This window comes from Lichenostomus cassidix, chromosome 4 (assembly GCF_008360975.1).
Source record: "Lichenostomus cassidix isolate B80296 chromosome 4, HeHo_3.0, whole genome shotgun sequence".
NCBI lineage: Eukaryota > Metazoa > Chordata > Aves > Passeriformes > Meliphagidae > Lichenostomus > Lichenostomus cassidix.
In genome coordinates, this window is record NC_139484.1 from 43,579,072 (window position 1) to 43,598,426 (window position 19,355).

General features: G+C 36.7%; 1 protein-coding gene and 1 long non-coding RNA gene across 2 annotated transcripts in view; one reads left to right on the top strand and one right to left on the bottom strand.

Moving 5' to 3' along the window:
- DLC1 (DLC1 Rho GTPase activating protein) overlaps window positions 1-19,355 on the top strand; it is a 214,190-nt gene that overhangs the window by 22,417 nt on the left and 172,418 nt on the right. The window lies entirely within an intron of this gene.
- Window positions 12,997-17,587, bottom strand: LOC146438345 (uncharacterized). The gene is made up of 4 exons (XR_014852066.1): window positions 17,503-17,587; window positions 15,895-15,960; window positions 14,206-14,250; window positions 12,997-13,214 (listed from the first exon to the last, which is right to left on the bottom strand). It is a non-coding gene; the product is annotated as an uncharacterized LOC146438345 (long non-coding RNA).

Consider the following 19,355-nt stretch of genomic DNA (forward strand, 5'->3'; position numbering starts at 1 on the left):
ATTCCTTTGCAAAATACGGTATATAAATGCAGTAATTTCTCACACTTGTTTTCCCACTGAGTATTTTGAAAGATAGTTAGCTTGCAAACATTCTATTGTGTAATCCAACAACAGGAAAGAAATCTGCCCTCTAAGATTACAATGATCATTAGAAATTCTGAAAATGTGACCAGTAATTAATGTTGTTTGGATGGCTGTAGAAGACCAAGGCTTCTGTGCTTCATTATGGCCATTGAAGACCAATTCCCAGCTGCTTAAATCTAGACATTAAAAAAGCATTAGTGGATGTCAGTGTATCCACTGTGTTCTTAGAATGTACTTAAGTGCCTTGCTGAACTTGGGTGTTATAATCATTTGTAACTTTAGAGACTACAGAAGCTAGATAGTATAGAGTTATTATCACAATAAAATTACTTTCAAATCACATGGTTCTCTAACTATATTTCCTGTACAATTCAGACCTGCACTTATGCCAGAGTAGCTTCATTTTCGTATACAGAGATGAATAATATAATCTTGACACCTAGGATATTATTTTCTTAGGTTTGTAAAGGACAATGGCAAATGCAAATATTGCAAATATGATAATCTCTTTTTAAAGATGGTCTTTCAAACACTGGAAATCTATTTTATCAGGTGTGAAATTTAGATTTGTTTTTGTTCCATTTCTGCATCTCTTATAATTTTCAAACTTTCTATAGGATTTTTTAAAAATTCTCAAGCTTTCTAAAGGTTTTGGAGAAGGGTGTGGATCTGTTTTTCCAAACTCATAATGTGAATATGAACACCATCAAAAATTGATGAGAGATCATAAGCCAAAACAACTTTTTGAAAGGTTAACACCTATCCACAACTCAGAGCTACAGTCTGTAGTATTGGTACAGTGGGCAATTATTACTTAAATCCACAGTTGCTTCACCACAAGGAATTTGCTGCATTTGCGCATAGCTATTAAATGGTCATGGTTTTGAAGGCATCGGGAAGAATCTGGCAAGAGATGCAAGTGAAGCAAAACAAATAGCATGATTTCTTTGAAAAAAGAAGAAAGAAACCTTCTTGGCTGTCATGAATATTTGTTTCTCTTTCCTGCCCTGAAAAATTGCTTTCTAAATTTACCATTTAATAATGAAAATGTGGTTCAAAAATATAAATGGACTGAAACAGTTGGATTTACATTTTTTTAAATCATGTATATTATCTCTGGTAATTAGTAGAAAGTGGTGGTCATAATGCAACCCTATTATTGTGGTTACATGACCACGAATTTTCTCTATTGCTCTCAAAAAATATGTATCATAAATATTATCTCCATCTGGGAAGCTAAAGAATGCTTTCCCACAGACTTCCTTTATGTTTGGACTGAAGTATGATGTATTTCAAACAATGTGAAAAGTATTTAAAACAAGCTCAGAACAGGATGGGATGATTGCCAAGCCATTACAGTATAACCTTTATGCAAATTTTACTTTGGCACATTTTTGTGACAGTGTTCAGCAATAAATTTTCAAGGCTGACAGTGTTGTCTAGACTGCAAACCAAGAGACTGTTGCACATCAAGTTATGCCTGGAGCTGAGCTACCTAAAATGGTCATGAAAGTACTTGTATTTATATGCAGTTTGTAGTCACACATTACTGCTACACCAAAATCACATATATGCTTCTAGGGACCAATCTAGAGAGCTGTAGTTTCGTGCAGTGTATGCTCAGAGATTTCTAATTTTGTCCAGATCTGCAATACTGATTGCAAGAAAACTTCTAAAGAATTTTTGGTTTTGTTTTTACAACGAATCTTTAAAAGTGCTTACTGGTTAGGGCCTATTATTTACTGTTTGCAGACTATAAATTCTCAATGGTAGGTCATGCTAAATGGACCAATGAGCACTTGCTAAAATGACACCAGAGATTTAATTAACATCAAACTTTTGAGGGAAGCGGTCTTGGAAGGAATGAATAGTATGTAAAACCTTTAAAAAATGGGAAGTGGATTTAGGAAACTTGAACACCCTGGATTACATGACATCACTGTCCACAACATACTTTTCTGTTGGTTAAAGTAAAAAAATTTTAAAAGGAATTTGCTTCCTAGAGCTGTTCCTCTGGCACTTTCACAAGCATAATGTTCCCTTTGATTAACGATGAAGTGAAAACAGAGAGATCCAAGAGGCACTGAGATACAGCTTCCATCGAAAAACAGTACATTCAGCAGTAATCAGAAAAGTCAGTATCAGAGTGCTGCTGCTGATATTAAAGAGCCTTTGAAGCCATAGCTATGGCAGAGCAGCTTTTTCGAACTGTCTACTGCAGACACGACCTGTGCTAAAAGCAAAAGATTTTTTATAGTAGTGCTTTGTCAAAGAAGGAGACAAAGAACAGCCTAGCCCGGTCAGCTCCAAGAGCTGAGGCTTTACAGCCATGTAGTCTTTGTCACTGATATCAAGGAGTACTGGGCCATAGAAATGTGGTGGTTGATGAATCCACATGTATCTGACCAATTCCCATGCAATAGTTAAAAGCAAACAAGCAAAGAGAACCACCCTTGTGAGCTGAACTGCAGCAAAGGGGGAGCCATCTGCAAAGTGTTTATTGTGGTGTTTTTCTGTGGTGTTTTATTTAAGGTTTTTTGGTGGGTTTTTTTTGCTTCCCATCACTATGGTACATGCAATTGAAACATCTAAAAATGTGTGGCTCTTGTTTATCTTCTTTTACTTCTTTCTCTCAAAGGCAACATAAGATGTTTGTAAAGGCAAGTTGATTTACACCACAGATAATGCACAGGGTGTATTGAATATGGCTTTACAAGATGAAACAATACTGCTTCTGCTGCCAGAAACTATTCTAAGCTCCAGAGGATATGGCCAAAAATGGTTATGAATTCAAATTTAGGGGGATACTCTTCCTCCATAGAAAAAAATCTAGGCAGCAATACATGCATGAGCATCTGTGTGTGTTGAGGTAAATGTATGGCAAATGTACACCAGATCCTTGCTGCTTTTCATAAGTCTGTCACAGCTGATGTCTAATGCTTTTACAACAATGGAATGTAAGAACTTGGCTTATGCACATGAGGTTAATGAGAAATTGGCTCACTGTAACATGAGGATGTCCTTCAATATAATGTCATATTACAGCAATAACTTTCATATCTTAAGTTTCGCACTGTCTTTGCAGTCTCACCTTACATAAGACTTAGAATAGCAAACACAATACATAGAGTATTTATATTAAATGAAAGCTTATTTATCCTTTTCCGTAAGTTGCCTCCTTCTTAAAGCTTTTTTGCACACAGCAGATCCAAAGGTTTCTATTTGAGTATCCCGTATGTTTTGATAATGTATTATCTCATATACCCATAAAAAAAAATCTTTAAAGAGCTGATTCTATTCTTTCTCTACATGTTTTAATCTCTTGGATAGTATCCTCAACCTTCTTAATAAAAGATGGTTTGCATGCCATACTAATCATTATTATGAGATTTGTGGCTGTTTGATATGAAAGCGTGAAAAAATTCAGCAGTGCTTAAGCTCATGTCTTGTGTCGCATGTAATTTTAGCTTCAAAATATTTTAAAAATTGATGCGTTTATTACATTGAAAATGAAAAAGCATGGCCACAAGCAAAAGTTTGGTAAACTAATTCAAACTACTTTCCTACATCCAGATTCCCTGAGAAACACTTTCATTCTGAGAAATGACAAATTGTATTTATCTCACACAGTTTTAGTAGTGATTCTATGTGCATATTACACCTCAATACTTCTGCTGAATTTATTCTAGCATATTAAGCTCACCTCTTTACAAATATTCTCTATTGCTTGGTAGATGATCATAAGATGATGTGGTAAATGAACACTGTACTGTTTAGGTTTTTTAAGGGAAGCAAAATTGCCAGAGAGTAAATAAAAGATAATCTCTCAAGACTTTTTCCACTATCTTAGACATGAGATAAGACTAGAAAAGAAATAGTTGAAAATCAATTGATTTTCCATGTAAAGTGATTATTCAACTCTTAATGGCACGAAGATTTCTCAGCTCATGAAAATAACTCCCAGTCAACCAGTCTGTGCAATTCCAGGTCTTTCACAGTATTGCTAGTCTCAAAGATAACCTGGGGAGAAGTTCTTCTATATTTGTACCTTGAATATTATGCAAGTGGGTAAATCTTCTGCCGGACTCATAATTTATCCCATTTCACGAGCATTTTATTAAGCTTTTGTAAGTGTTGTATTTTAATTTTTATTGTAGGTTGTTTTGCAAGGTATGTTTTAGATAAATGGATTGCACTTTGCAGACTGAAGCCTGTGAATAGTTATGACTGTGGAGAAACAAGCTTTAATCAGATTCAGAAGAAATATGTATATTCCTGAATTTTCTCTCTTGGGAATAGTAACAGTACCCTTAAAGTAGAATGCCTATAATTTTTTTTTTCTAGGTCATCCATAGTCTCTGTCAGACACAAAAAAATCATTTTACATCAGGAGTCTTCTAGTCAGGGTGTTAAGAACTTTGATTCTTCCTTCTACTCCTTTTCATAAATGCTTTGTTGTTTGGAGTTTTTTCCCACTTCATGTACTAAGCTGAGGGCAATATTAAGAATTTTGGCCTTTTGGAGCTTATGTGCATATAAGGGAAAGATTCCTTGGTGACATGAGAAGCGTGTGTACTTTTTTTCTTGCAAGTATCATCATTTCACAGGGCTTGATTTCAAGGCAGCAGCCAAGCAGAGCTGTGCAGTCACATGAAGAGATTAGGAAGGGAATATGAAGCTGTTGGTGAAAAGGGTGAGCGACTTCCATGACTCTGCTCCACTTTGGTATGAAGGGAGAGTTGTACTGAACAGTCTCGAGCACTAGTTCTGTAGTAGTGGTAGAGGTTCCTGGACCTCCTATCCAGCATTCATTTCTAACAGTTGCCTAAAATGTCCATTCAAACTAGCTGTTATGTGGTTTTTTTCACAGCTTCCTTAGTGGGTAGGCTCTGCAGTGACTTTGTCACTGATTCTGGTCTCTCTCTCTCAGTCCTTTCCATTACGCTTAGTTCATGGAGGACCAAGCCCTCCTGTGTCAACAGCATTGCCTCATGAGGCATAATAATGACAGTTTAAATGTCAGTACTGTTAGTCATCGATGATTGTCCTAGGGTTTAAATAGAAATTTCTTACTTTTTAGCCACTCTGTTCAGAGGGAATGTTTACCAGCAACAACATATAATTGTGGAGCTTTGATCTTTGCTTTGAAATGCCTTTTGAGTGTAAAGAAAACTCATCTGTGCTGAGAACAACATTAGAAGCTATTTCTGGAGTTAGACCAGGATTCTGAAGGTGAAAGGACACTTCTCCAGCTCTCTCAACAAGTCCTTGGGAAAGTTAAAAATAAGTCTTGCTGAAAAAAAATTGGCACTTGTCATTTGAGAAAATTTCTTTATTCCAGGAACTGCCTCATGTAGCAGAAATTTATTTACCATCTGTGTAGACTTGAAAAATTTTCCATCTTACCAGATACACAACTGAAATAGCAACAGATTTTCCATCCCTATGGTTTCCACCGACCTCTCTTTTAAGGGAGTGTTGTAAAAACTTATGAAATTTTTGTATTCTCCAAAGAGGGGTAGCTCAATTAAGAGACCATCTGTCAAATTTTGTGTTCTGGTTGTGACCTCTAATAATGTCACCTCACTGTTGCTAAAGCATGTCACTTGAGGGTAGGTAAGGTGGAATTCACAGACCTAATAGCTGAAAATATATTGGGTTTTTAAATTATAGTTCCATTTTTACTTAATATTACAGTACTGACTTAAATTAAAAAGTGGTCCCTTGAGAAATTTATTTGCTTTGAGAACAGATGTACTTCCTTAATTTCAAAGCTCTGCAACTGCAGGGGGAGAAAAAAGTTTATAAAAAAGGTCCCACCACCAAAAATATCCCCACTGATTCTTGAAGAAACTCTAGTCCTTTAAAATATGAAGCAACCTGTCTGTAAATCTGATTATAACTTCTGAGTATTCATATGAATACAGAGGCCAGAAACCAACACAAACAATTCCTGGGAAAGAGAGAAAGGGAAAAGGGTTCAGGAATAGATGTCAGAGTACACAAGCTTAACTTTTGTTTGTTGCTTCTGCACTGATTTTTTTTTCTTTCATGTATTCTGTGGGTACATTTTACTTTTGTTTTTATGCACATCAAGAATCCTCAAGAACTATGGTGACTGATCCGTATTTGATGCTTAGATGGTTTTTTAGATCCCATCTACCAAAATAATATTTCTGTGATTAGCAAGGGTGTACAAGGCAGTTGTCAAAAGTTTCCTCTTAATTGAGAGGTCTGATTTGTGGAAAAAAATTCAAAAAAACCTTAAGAGGTTCTGGTTTATCTATTTTTACCTGCCATCATGTTCAGGGTATTTGACTGAAAGGGCTTAATCCTAAACAGGACTATCAGAGCTGCTTTTGCTTTCATAATTCTGGATCTTTGCACTATCAAAATTGTATTTGAACTATGAACGTTTTTTTTTTTAAACTAAAAGTCCTTTAATCTGACAATTCAAATCTGTATTTTAAACTTATTCTATCTATTTTTGGATGTCTGTATAACTTTTCTATTTGACTGCATATGGTAAGGTAAGATATTGTTTCAGCAAAATTGTATAATTGTGAAAATGAATGGGTATAAGTTTTAAGCAGTTCTATATTCTTTCTTGTTGCTGTTAAATCACCTACAATCCCAAAATAAGGAAATTGCAATTTATATTCTGAGCATTCAACTGAATGTTATTCAACAACTTTAAAATGTGAGTTGCAGTTCCCAGGAAAACAGAATATTTTAGTTAGGTTTGTGCCAGGCAGTTAAGGTACATATGCATTGTCATGTATTTTTGTGGGCCAGGAGCATTCTTTTGAAGGGACTTGGCTCAGTGATGTGATATAAAGCGTTATAGGTAAACAATATTAGATGGTGAGATTCAGTGTGTGCTCTCTGACTTGATAGCTGCAGGGAGGATTTGATAGATCTAATGCATTTCTTCACAAACTAAAAATGTATCTTGGAATTATCAATAGTCAGGGAAAATTTGTCAGACATTAGGAAATAAATGGATCTGGAGGGTAGCAGATTCATATCTGCACAGTGCAAGAAGTATGAACTGAAAGACATAGTCATAGTATTTTACACTCCCATCACTTGCAATGTAAAAATGTCCAACCCTGTCCTCCACCCCAAACGAACTGGCTGCAAGATATATAGTTGTTATAACTTCAAGAACAATGACTGCAAAAAAAATCTTCTGAAGACTTCTGATTTTTAAAATAGATTAGTACATCACAGTTTCCTTTTAGGTGAATTTGATAAATATTCCCTGCTAGAAGAATATAGATTTCTATTTATAGAATATAGATTTACTCCCTATACAAACTAGGCAGCCTCTTGAGATTTTTATAGATTTTGCTTCTTCTGTCTGAAATATATCAGATCCAATGTAAAACTAGTAAAGAATATTTTCTCCCTGTTCTTGTGCTTTCTAGTTCTCTCCCTAATTCCCAGTAGTCTTGTGGTAATGTGTTCATTCTGTTGGCCAGCTGTTCAGCTCTCCATGAATGCATCCTCCTGGTGTGCATTTCCCAGCATTTTACATGTCAGTGTCCTTTTCCACTTCAATATAAAACTTTTTTTGAAAGCAAAACTATGTACCACTGGGGATCTAGACAGGAAATCTAATGTAAACATAATCAAACTCAGTGAGGAGTGAAGAAATAGATATTACACAATATAAGCACTAAAATGCTTTTAATGTGTTTGAAATAGAAGTAGAGAGAAGACTGTCTTTTGTACTATAGTTTTGGGTTGTTTGTTTTTCCTTGGTTTTTTTGTTTGGTTGGCTGGTTTACTTTTGGTGTTTGGGTTGGTTTTTTTTCGCTGACAAATTTGGCTTTATTTTGATCTTACTGCCTGTAGTACAAGGCAACTCTTTGGTCCTCTTCTCTAGGGCCTTGGTAGTAGCGCCCAATAGTAAAGCAAATATCCCCCTCCTTTGTCTTTGATATTGACTTCAGTCTTTGGTAAGGACAGAGTTGTGAGCCTCAAAGGTAAAGTTTGTCTGTACAGGCAGAGTAGAAAGTGTACAATCAGACTAAAACAGAAAGAGCTGATTTGTTCCCTCTTGGAATATGTTCTTCACCAAAAATGCCTTGTGGGATTATTAAAGACCAAGTGTTAAGAGAGCTGAAAATAGGGATGTTTTTGTCCCTTATGCTGTCCCTGGTTCCTCCAGACAAAAGAGAAATTTAGCAGCTAGAAATCATTGTAATCTCTGGTCATCCCAAGGCAGGTGGGGGTGGGTTGTGTGGGGCTGTGTTAATCAAAAATGCAAAGGAAATGTTTGTTTACAATGTATATTAGGAATCTGTGTTTATTGTGAAGCCTAACATCTCATTCATTGGTATACAGCGCTTGGATTCAATTTGAAATTTAATTCTGTACAGACAAGGAAAAGCTGCTCTGCATAGGACTCTGTAATAGTATAGTGGAGTTTATAGTGGGTATTTTGGATTTGGGCCATTTGTCTAATTTGTATTGCTCTCTCTTATTTAGTATCAACTGAGATTTACACCCAGGTCACAGTTTCAACTGGCAGAGAAAATGTGGACTGTGACTTAACCCAGTAATGTGTGAGGAGGCTCTGTGTCAAGAGGAATTTATGGCATCTTCTTGATAACATTTTTGTTCATTGTCTGCTTGAGGGGTTCCCATTACTCCATGACAAATACTAAGATTTTTCTTTTCTACCATGACCAAAGCATAAAATTTTACCTTGCTCTGTGAGTCCCCATGTTGTATGCACATGTATTATGTGGCAGTGATTTTTTGATCATTTCTGGCAGTATGTGGGACCGTTGTTTTGTGGTTATATGACTTCACATGATCTGTAGGGAAATAAGAGAAGTGCTCATTTGTTCTAGTTCATTCAGTCCTGTATAAATGATCTCCATCTGTGTATTGCTTGTGTTTTAAAAGGCAGCATAAGAATTGGAAGAAATAATCTTTGTAGAAGCTTTTTGTTAAAAACAGTATATAATATTAACACCTAAGTTCCAGTAAACACCCTGAATTTTTTAGTTGTTGTTTAGGGAATATAACCAAAATTTAGCAGTCTGGGAGGAGTTCCTCATAACAATATCAGTGCAAGCATGAATAAATAAAAACAGATAAATTACATATTCTCAGTCAAAGGCAGAGCTGGTGTTAGGACTTGGCAGCTTCTCGAATTCCAATATCCAATAAACCTTGAGAACGTAGCATTTAGGCAAAATTATTATTTTTTTATTATGCATATGTTCAATAGTCAGTAGAATAATATTAAATTCGTAACTCATAAAAGGAATATCTCAGTTGAAAATAATACAATGTACAGAAACTAACAAAAGGACAGCAGAAGAATAGTTTGGATGTGTTCTGGAGATTTTTTTGTGACCTCAAGCCTGTTGATTGGCCTTTTGTAGCCAGAAACTTGGGTCCTGAACCTGGGTCAGGACAATTACAAGCACAAATACAAGCTGGACAGAGAATGGATCAAAAGCAGCCCTGAGGAGATGAACTTGAGGGTCTTGGTGGATAAGAAGCTCCACATGAGCCAGCAGCTTGCAGTCCAGAAAGCCAGCTGTGTCCTGGGATGCATCAGAAGAAGTGTGACCAGCAGGCCAAGGGAGGAGATTCTCCCCCTCTACTCCGCTCCACGCCCATGAGATGTCTACCTGGAGTACTGCATCCAGCTCTGAATGCAACATAAATACTTCCTGTACTCCCCTGTTGGAAAACGCAGTTTTCCAGCAAAACTTATGCTAACTAAACAGGCCTGAACAAAGCTTCAGCATAGCCAGGCCTCAGTGAAAATCCTGACAAGCTGTTGTGAGAAGCTGATACCTGGGAACCACAGCTGTGTTTCTGAGCTGTGGGAAGAATGTCATGAGAAAGATTAGGGAGTCAGAAGTGTTATGAGAAAAGAATAAGGGAGTTAACAGGAGGATCCCTGAATGTGTGAGAACAGACTGCAGGTGTGTGTGTAGCTATGAATAGTAACTTCTGTAACAGTATATAAGTTTCTCGTTTGGTGAAATAAAATGGAGCTTACTCTATATCTCATATTGAGACTGCCGTGAGTTCCCTCTTGTCGCGATGTTACTCCCCTACCTAAGAAAGACATGGACCCACTAGAGCATCTCCAGAGAAAGCCAGGAAAATTCTCATTAGGCTGAAACACCTCTGAGGACAGGCCAAGAGAGCTGTGGTTTTTCAGCCTGAAGAAGAGAAAGCTCCATGAAGACCTTGTAGCACACTTCCAGTACTTGAAATGGACATACAGGGAAGATGGAGAGGGACATTGCACAAGAACACATAGTGATAGCACAAGGGAATCCGATTTAAATTGAAAGAGGTAGGTTTAGATTGGATATTAGGAAGAAATTCTTTAATATAAGGGTGATGAGATACCGGAATAGTTGCCCACAGAGGCTGTGAACTACCTGTCCCTGGAGGTGGTCACGGTCAGGCTGGATGGGGCTTTGAGCAGCCTGGTCTAGTGGAAGCTGTCCCTGCCCATGGCAAGGGAGTTGGAACTAGATGATCCTTAAGGTCTCTTCCAACCCAAAGCATTCTATTATTCTATGATATGATCTTTTAGGAGGGCTCTGATTACTTTCACTTTTGCCAGATATTTAAAGAGTGGTCCTGGCAATTGCTGGAGCCTTCCACATTTCCTTTCTTTCTCAGAGAGTCAGAAAATATGCTTTCTAAGTAGTGATGGAGATATTTCAGATAGGTTGTATCTAATATCAAATGAACTACCTCACCTGAGACAGGATATGGCTATACATAGCAACAGCACAAAAACTGGGTGTTTTGGCAAGAAGGATACAGACAGAAAAATTCCAAATCCGGAATGGTGCCCATTTGTTTGTACTACCGTACCCTGACCATTCACTTTAGTCACAAGAAGAATCCTACTCTTTGTAACTGCATGGATTCATTGGGTATGACAATTGCTGTACAATCCTTTTATAAACAGTAAAAGCGTTTCATGACTATGACAACATGTACTGATAGAATGACAGAAAATTTATTAAGAAGGAGCAGGTCTCTGTGTTTGCAAGCAAAACAGTTTCATGTCTATGACAATATATATTGATAAAAGGACACCAAAAATTTATTAAGAATTAATCTTAACATTTTGTTTAAATGAACTGCCTCATGTGAGCCAGAGCTCCTACAATTAGGCAGTCTTTGCTGAAGTACACCGCAGTGGAATTTACTAACCGGAAAGATAATGCTTGTTCCTTGAAAGAAAAACTCAAAAGATTTGATAATTAGCTCTCAGAGGACTCCACTGGTTATTTTACAGCTGTGGAAAAAACAGTAGAGACCTATTTATTGACCTAGCTATCTGATAAATCAGAAAGAGATCAGTGTCATGGAATCTTTTTGAACAGACCACCTCCTGACACTGGGAAGGATCCAGATGAGGTCAAAACCCTCAGCTTCCTGTCTCAGAGAGGAAAAGGAGAAAAAAAATCTGATAAACATAAAGCTACACAGAGCCGCTTTGGAAATCTCTAGAGATAAAGGGAGCAGGGGAAAACATTTTTTAAAAAAACTTCTCTTGTTAAATGTAGCAAGACAATACATGCATTCAATAAATACATTAAAAAACCCTTCTCATTTACATTTTTTCCAATTTGATTACACGGTCAGAACTGAGCCTGAAACACGAAAACCAGTAATGAAACATCCCCATCAGACAAAATCATAGCAAACATAATCATTACCCCACTAATCAGAGCATTAAATGCACTTTCAAATGTTACCACTCCAGGAGTGGATCAGAGATGCAGGGTTCAAAACAGAGGGGTTACTCAGCACTGTTGCTTAGGTCAGGTTCTGCTTTAGTCTTAGGAAAATACTTATCTTGCCTGTCATTTTCACATCTTTAAAATGGAGTTAATATTTTCCCTTGTCATGTGTGAATTTAGCTCTTTTATTAAAGATGCACTGAAATGTTGTGATAAAAAATTTCAATTACCTGAGATACATAAGTGGAATTTCCCCACAAGCCTTAAAATATTTTAGGGATGCAATATTGCTCCTGCTTGTTACAATTCCTTCTATTCTGTATTAAACCTCATGGCTTATTCCCACATCTCCTGTTTTTACACTACCTGTGCTTTAAAATCAGATTTAAGTGAACTTAAGCAGTTCCATGTAAAATATCTTATAGATGTGCCCTTACTCATTTGGTTGTGCTTTCTGTCTCTCTGAGGTCTTCATACGGTAGCTTGAGGAAACTGCATTTCCCAATGCCATTTTCTGTCATTCTTCTCTGTAAGCAGCTGTTCCTTTCAGCTCTGTGTTTGTCTCTCTTCTTTTCAGGAATAATATAAATACTCAGCCTCATTTGAGGGTGTATCAATATGACGATTCAACTTATTTGCATATTTAGAGATATTTATCTTAAGCATAAAAGTCTGCTGAGCAACTGTGTCCTGGACATGAGAAAAATGACCTCTCAGAATGAAAAGGCTTCTCCTGTTTGCCCTGGATGACACATATAGCAGAAAGATGCAAATCAGATTGGTGAAATCCTAATTTTTTTGCTAGCAAACCCTGGGTTATTTCATAGGACTTCAGACTTTACCTAAAGTCATCAAGTTGCCTAAGCCTGATAATAAAATCTATTATCTCATTTTTTTAAACAAAGAAGAGCCAAATGATATTTTGCTCATGTTAATAAACTCACTGACTTAGTGAAAAATGCCATTCTGTCTCACATTGCTATGAGTCAGAGGAAGCAGCGTTTAACTCAAGTAATGACGGAAGTTTATATTTTGTTGGAAATTCTAATGCATCATGCTTTTTTCCTTCTCCCCTATGCAGAAGGACGTGTTTGATAATACTAACACTCATTTCAACATTAAATTTCTGTACAGGAAGAAATACTTTTAGATTAAAAATGTCCTATTCTTCAAATTGAGCAATCACCAGTCCAGCACCACTCACCATAAGATGCTTTGAACACACTTGAAGTCTGCAGTGTTCTTAGTGCTTTTCTTCCTTGGCGAGGCAAGCTGGGGGGATCTAGAAATTCTCAGCCCTGGCTGTGGCCTGAGTCAGGTCATTTCTCCACACATATTTCTGCTATGTGTTTCTGAGACTGTATTTTAACTCTCTTGGCCTCCCTAGTGAATCAGTAGCCAGAGTTTTCATGCAATGTTTCCTTCTTCCCCTGAGCTGATTTTGTCATGGTGTGTCTTGTGTTAAGTCAGTAAAAGTTAGCATACACCACAGATAAGTATCAAGCCAAATAACCTGATATTAAATACATATATATATATATATATATATATATATATATTTATATAAAACAGTGTAGGGTTGGTAATTCTTCAATTCTACTGGGATAATGCAGTCATACCTCATGAGATAATGCTTGATTAAATTCAGAAAAAAAATACTGGAGTATACTTAAACACTCTCAAGCTGGTTATCTCAAGTTCTCTAATAGAAACATTTTGATTGTATGAGGACATAGGCTAATCTGTGCCAGCTGTTCTGTAGTTAACTATTCTGAAAGTCTCATTCTCCCTTCTCAAGCAATATTTTTTTTCTCTACAGACATATTTCATGCAAAAGCTATGCTGACCTTTAAAGATGTTTTATGTTTTTGCCACAAAATATGGTGACAGTGCTTATTCCTTTTAATATTAGGAAACCTCACATCTAAAAATGTTTTTTAAAAGAGTAGAAAATGTCTAGTTGTTTTATCTTTATGAAGGGTAAATAACCATACAGCTCTATGGTTATTGTATATAGGGGAATATAAGGGAAGTATTAAGACAGTAGTGTTGGTGTTTCATCACACAGAAAATTAGTATTATTTTAAAAGAATTTAGTAAATTTTCAATGAAGAATGTTTCCACTTCTTTAATTCCTCACCAGGTTTACTGGAGATGATGACTATTGTTTACCTTATAGATACACCTAGAAATAATAGGTATAGAAACAGTATTGTTCTGCTGACTTATCCAATTTTCAAAGATCCAACCAATAATTATTCTTTTCACAAAAATGTACAGTGCTACCTTTGCACTTTTAAGTACAGAGTAGGAGATATATGTACATATATGTTTAAAAAATATAAAAACATCTGTTCAAGAAATATCCCATTACCAAAAGGCACTGTGTCACACTGGGAGTCTTCTAATATTCATGTTTCTGAAATTTAAATAATAGTAAACTCAGTCAGATTTTAATCCAGAAAAGCAAGGTATTAAGTGTAAGATTAAGAATGGCATTTCAGCTCGTTATCAACGAAACACTGTTTTTTGATAAAGGAAAATAAGGTTAAAAAAAATTGTAACTACTTCCATTTAGGGCAGACTTTAAACAAGCATGTATACTTCATTCTATGGTGGCTTTATAACTTTTGTTGAGGACATGCTGTTGTTACTGCATCATGGCTTCTTTTCTGTATATGGAAGCAGACAGTGATATATTCTAGGCTGCCTATTAAATAGCTGCAAAAGGGAAAGAGTCACCTGGAAAAATCCAGCTGAAAAAGAAGTGTGCAAACTTCACTTTTGCTTTGCTATTAAAAAGAGCTTAATAATTGTAATGGCATGTGCTTGTGCATGTTAAGATACTGAAAAACGCAGAATGATCAGATATTTCCATACAAATATAATTATAAATGCAAAATACGATCCAGGATTTGACATTTATGGATATATGAGTACAAAACGTTGCTTAAAATATTTAATATTTAAAGTGGTTTTTACTGCAATCTGGAATATTCAGATACGCAGACTTGAAACTCTAAGGTCTCCAGGCTGATTCCTACCCTATGGTAATTCTTCATTATTCTTTGGTAATTCAGTTTACCAGCACTTTGAATCAGTTCTACAAATAGCTGTTGTATGCATCTGATCATGATAGTATCTCCATTGTCAATACCTAGATTCCACCAACCTGAATTTAGTTCACTAGATCATATTCAGAGACTAGTCTCACTGATTTCAGTAGTACTAATTGGGTAGAAATGGCACGCAAATTATTTTATTCTGTTAACTTGTAGGGTTGAACTACTGAAAATGCAAATCAAACAAAAGCTGAAGATTTGTGAAAATCAGATCAGGGCTTTTAAATCTCATTTCATAGTTACAGCAAAAAGTTTGATCATTCTTATCTTCTGCAGTTTCTTACACTTTAATCTTATAAGATCAATTAGGGTATCATACTCATGACTTGAATAATCAAGAGCCAAGAGGCATAATCCTTAATGTTATTGGTAAGCCCAGAACTACAATAGTTTCACCACTTTTACTTAACACCAGTCTCTAAATGCATTGAATTTCCATGGCACCGTCGTTTTTATTTAATGGTAGCACCATGTAGGCCCACTAATTATCCAAAACTACAACATTATGAATTCTTGGAACCTATATATTTGGATTTCAAAGAGATGGTAGGGTCCTCCCATGATGCTCATTAATGGTAGAGAAAATATTTTTACGTCCTTTACCATCTATCAGTTCTAACATCATCTGTAATCTGTCCCATCCTTTTGTAGTTACAGATTACAGTAACCTTTGCATCTTGTCTGAAACTTAAGTAATACTTCAGTGGCCTAAGTTTCTCACAAAATATCCTGGTCACTGACCTAACTGATCATATGCCTTACTACTGCTTTACTCACTGATTTTCCACTGTTTTTAATCAGTTGAGGTTTAAATCAGACACTAACTTCAGAACACAAGAGATACAACTCACTCAGTAGGTCCATCTTGCCCATTGGACCAGGCAAGAGTTTTCCTCATGTGCCCACAGTGCTCATGTTTATACCCAGTGAAGCTGACTCACCCTGTGGTTGCCTTTGCAAACTGGCTGCTCTTCTCAGAACACCTCAATTTTTCTGCTTGAATCTTTCTGCCATTAAATCATGAATCATGAAATCATTAATAAACCACAAATATCAGTCATACTCAATGACACAATACAGACTGTTACAATAGCACATAACTCAGAGAGTCAAGGAGGCAAATTCAAAATAGAAATGAGATTTTCCTTCATCATTCTTGAAAAACCATGCTCTCAAACTTTTGAGAGAGAGTAATATGCTTCAGGAGAAACATTTATTTTACACAAACTCACTTTTGTATTTCAAACTGAACAACTGAAAGGAAATTCATTGTGCTATTCTCCTTACATTTGGGATCAATTCCTAAGAGCAAGAACATTGTTGTGGAGTTCAATTGAGGGTAGAAAGGTTGGATGAATTAGGAAGCCACGATTTTTTATCATTGTCAGTTAGCCTTAGAGCTTCTGAAATCTTTTACTCCTAGCCCAATTGGCCCTTCAGCCAGACCATGTGGATCATTAAGGATTTGTTTAGTCAGGTGGGCTCATTTCATTAGGGGGTGGTTAAGCTTTTTTCCACTGTCCTGAAGCATGGATGACTTGCACAATGGGCCAGCTAGCATTTCTGAAAATCCTTGGAAAAATATGTACTTTTATTTATTTACTTCTCTTGAGCTGAACTGTTGATATGGCTTTCATGACATTAAGAAAAGGCAATCGCACCATGCTGAGTTTCCCAAACAGAAGCAATTAAATCCAGATGAATGAATTTTCCCTGCAGCATATCCAAGCTAACAGTCTTACTGGATAACTACTCAAAATGGTATTGTTCCCTATTTTTAAAAGATCCCTCAGTATTTGCTGTTCATAGCTGAACATTTTAACACTTCTTTGATCACAGGAAAATTCAGGCAATTTATGAAGAATAACAGAAATCCCAAAATTATTAATTTCATATTCTTTTTTATCTTCCTTTCTTAAATGCTTTTTCCTATTAGGCCTTATAAAATTGTGTTTATCCCAATACCCGTTTTGGAGAAGAATTTGGAATGGCATCCAAATTTGTTGAACAATAGTTAAAATATGTGATTTAATCCTGGCTCAGATATGTTTGTCTTTTTTATTCTATCACCTCTTTGTGATAACTCTTGAACTCAAACCTCCTATTTGATTTGGTAAAGCCACACTTGGAAATAACATTGACTTCTGAATCTATTTTCCCATCTTTTATATACCTATATAAGAAATGTTTTTTTGTGTGTGCGTGTGTGTGTGTGTATCTCCTGCAGCACTGTGGGCATATTTACAATGTAAATATGTTGGGTGTTAGTCAAAACTAGAACTTGTAACCAACCTCACCTCCCATTCAAACTGATCAGCTCCTAATCATAGTCTACTGGGTCCTTTGTGGACAGACACACTGACACAGACTGACCGACTGAACCCAATTTGAGCAGCATGTCCTTCCTGAGCTGCAGGCACTGCTGCTGCTCTATTCCTGGGAGACAGCAGCTGTGAAAGGAAGCTGTCAGTCATCAGCTCCCCAAAACAGAAGAGAGATGTGCAGGCACGTAGAGGTGCTGTGGGCTGAGCTGGGAGGCAGGAACTCACCTCCCAGCTGGGACCAGCGCAGGGCATACTTTTCCTTCCTCCTGATCCAGGCTGTCAGAGCTGAGCATTAATGCCATTACCTGCTGCAGCAATGAAACTTTCAGAGACAAGAAGAAAAAGGAAAATGCTGTGGCCACAGACAAGTCTCAGCTGGACTCAAGTCCAGTTAGGGCATCGATAGTTAGTTATCCTAGCCCCTGGGGATAGCAGCTCAGGTTTCAGCTCAGGCTGTCATTTACTGCTTAGTTACTCCTTATTTCTCTCTTGATTGACAGTGTAAACACAGCCTGTGTTTTTAGATAAAGGTTAAGAACTTGGGTGCGGTATACAATAATCTGTCGCATCAATATTACTTTTATATGTTTTGTTTCTCTTAATAATTTTTCCTCACATCAATATATCGAGGAGAGATAGTTTCAGATTTTATAGTAAGAAAATCTGAAATTTCCTTCTAATACTGATGCATACAATTTAGAGTAATATATTTTGGTTATTGCTGATAGAGAAAGTGAAAATCCTCAAATAGTCCTTGTAGAGGTCACACAATACTTATCATGTCTGAGCTATGATGTGAAAGAAAATAATAAGGTGATAACTCCATGGAATGTTATGGGTGTTGAATTTTCACTTTAGTTGCAATAAATTATGGGTGCTTTTAAAAAGAATATGCCATACTGTTCGGTTTTGAAGGTATTTTTCTTACCTTCCAAAGAAGATCATTTATCATACAATGTAGTATAATTCATTTGCTGGTTAGCAAGGCTCCAGGGTGTGACAGGCAAGTATACCCTGTGTGTGAAGGCTATATGCAAAAGCAGCAATGCCTTTCCCACAGCAGTACAAACTCTAAGTGGAATACAGTGAAGAGGTAAATCGTTGAGCAGAATGCTTAGCTGTGCTCAGTAACAGTAACAAGACTTTCTACCCAATCTGACTTTACCAGTAAATTTGTAGCTAATAATTAGTTTCCATCCAGCAATGGAAAAATTAAGGACAACCATAGTAATTGGTTGGAAAGCACCTCAGGAGGACTCTACTGAAGCAGGGCCAGATCTGAGATCTGAGCAGGTTTCTCAGAACTTTATCCAGTTGGGTCTTGAAGGTCTCCAAGGATGGAGCCTGTAGAACTTCTCTGCAAGAAAGGTTTGGCTGTACCTGAACTGTTCCTGGCAATAAATCATTCATCTCACCTGCTTGTTGCTACCTTGCTGACTGACTACTTACTACCTGCATGTCTCAGTCAGTTGCCAGTGGTTTTGACCTCACAAATGCTGGGAGGTGAAATGGCTTCAGCTGTCATTTGTTTGCTGTCACAACAGAAAAACGCCCTGAGAATACAATGCTTTTCCATTCCTAGAGATGTACTTTTTCCATCAGCTCCACCTGCAATTAAGGCAGAGGGTTTTGAAAGTGGCTCTTCAAGGGGAGAGTACAAGAGAAACTAAAGAATTGATGTGAGAATGGCCAGAGATGGAAGAAACCCATCCCTGCCATTGCATTGTGGAGAGGAAGGAACAAATATGAATATGGGGATGGAGGGAATACAACATCATTTCCAAAGAGCAGAAAAGTCTGCCATGCAGAACAAAAATTGGTAAAAATAAGAATTAATGAGTTCAACCTAGAGAAAAATTGTGATTCTGTGTCAGTATTACATTTTTAGTACTAAGGAAGGTAACACTGGAATAAGACTCTTTTAGCTTGGGGCAGTTTTGGTGGTTTGTAAGAGGAGCTGGAGAACTATACATCAAGTACGACAGTCTTGTCATTGAGAGACAGATTACATGACATTTCAAGATCACTTCCAGTTGTATTTTTTATCATTCTATGACTTTCAATTAGCTCACATTAAT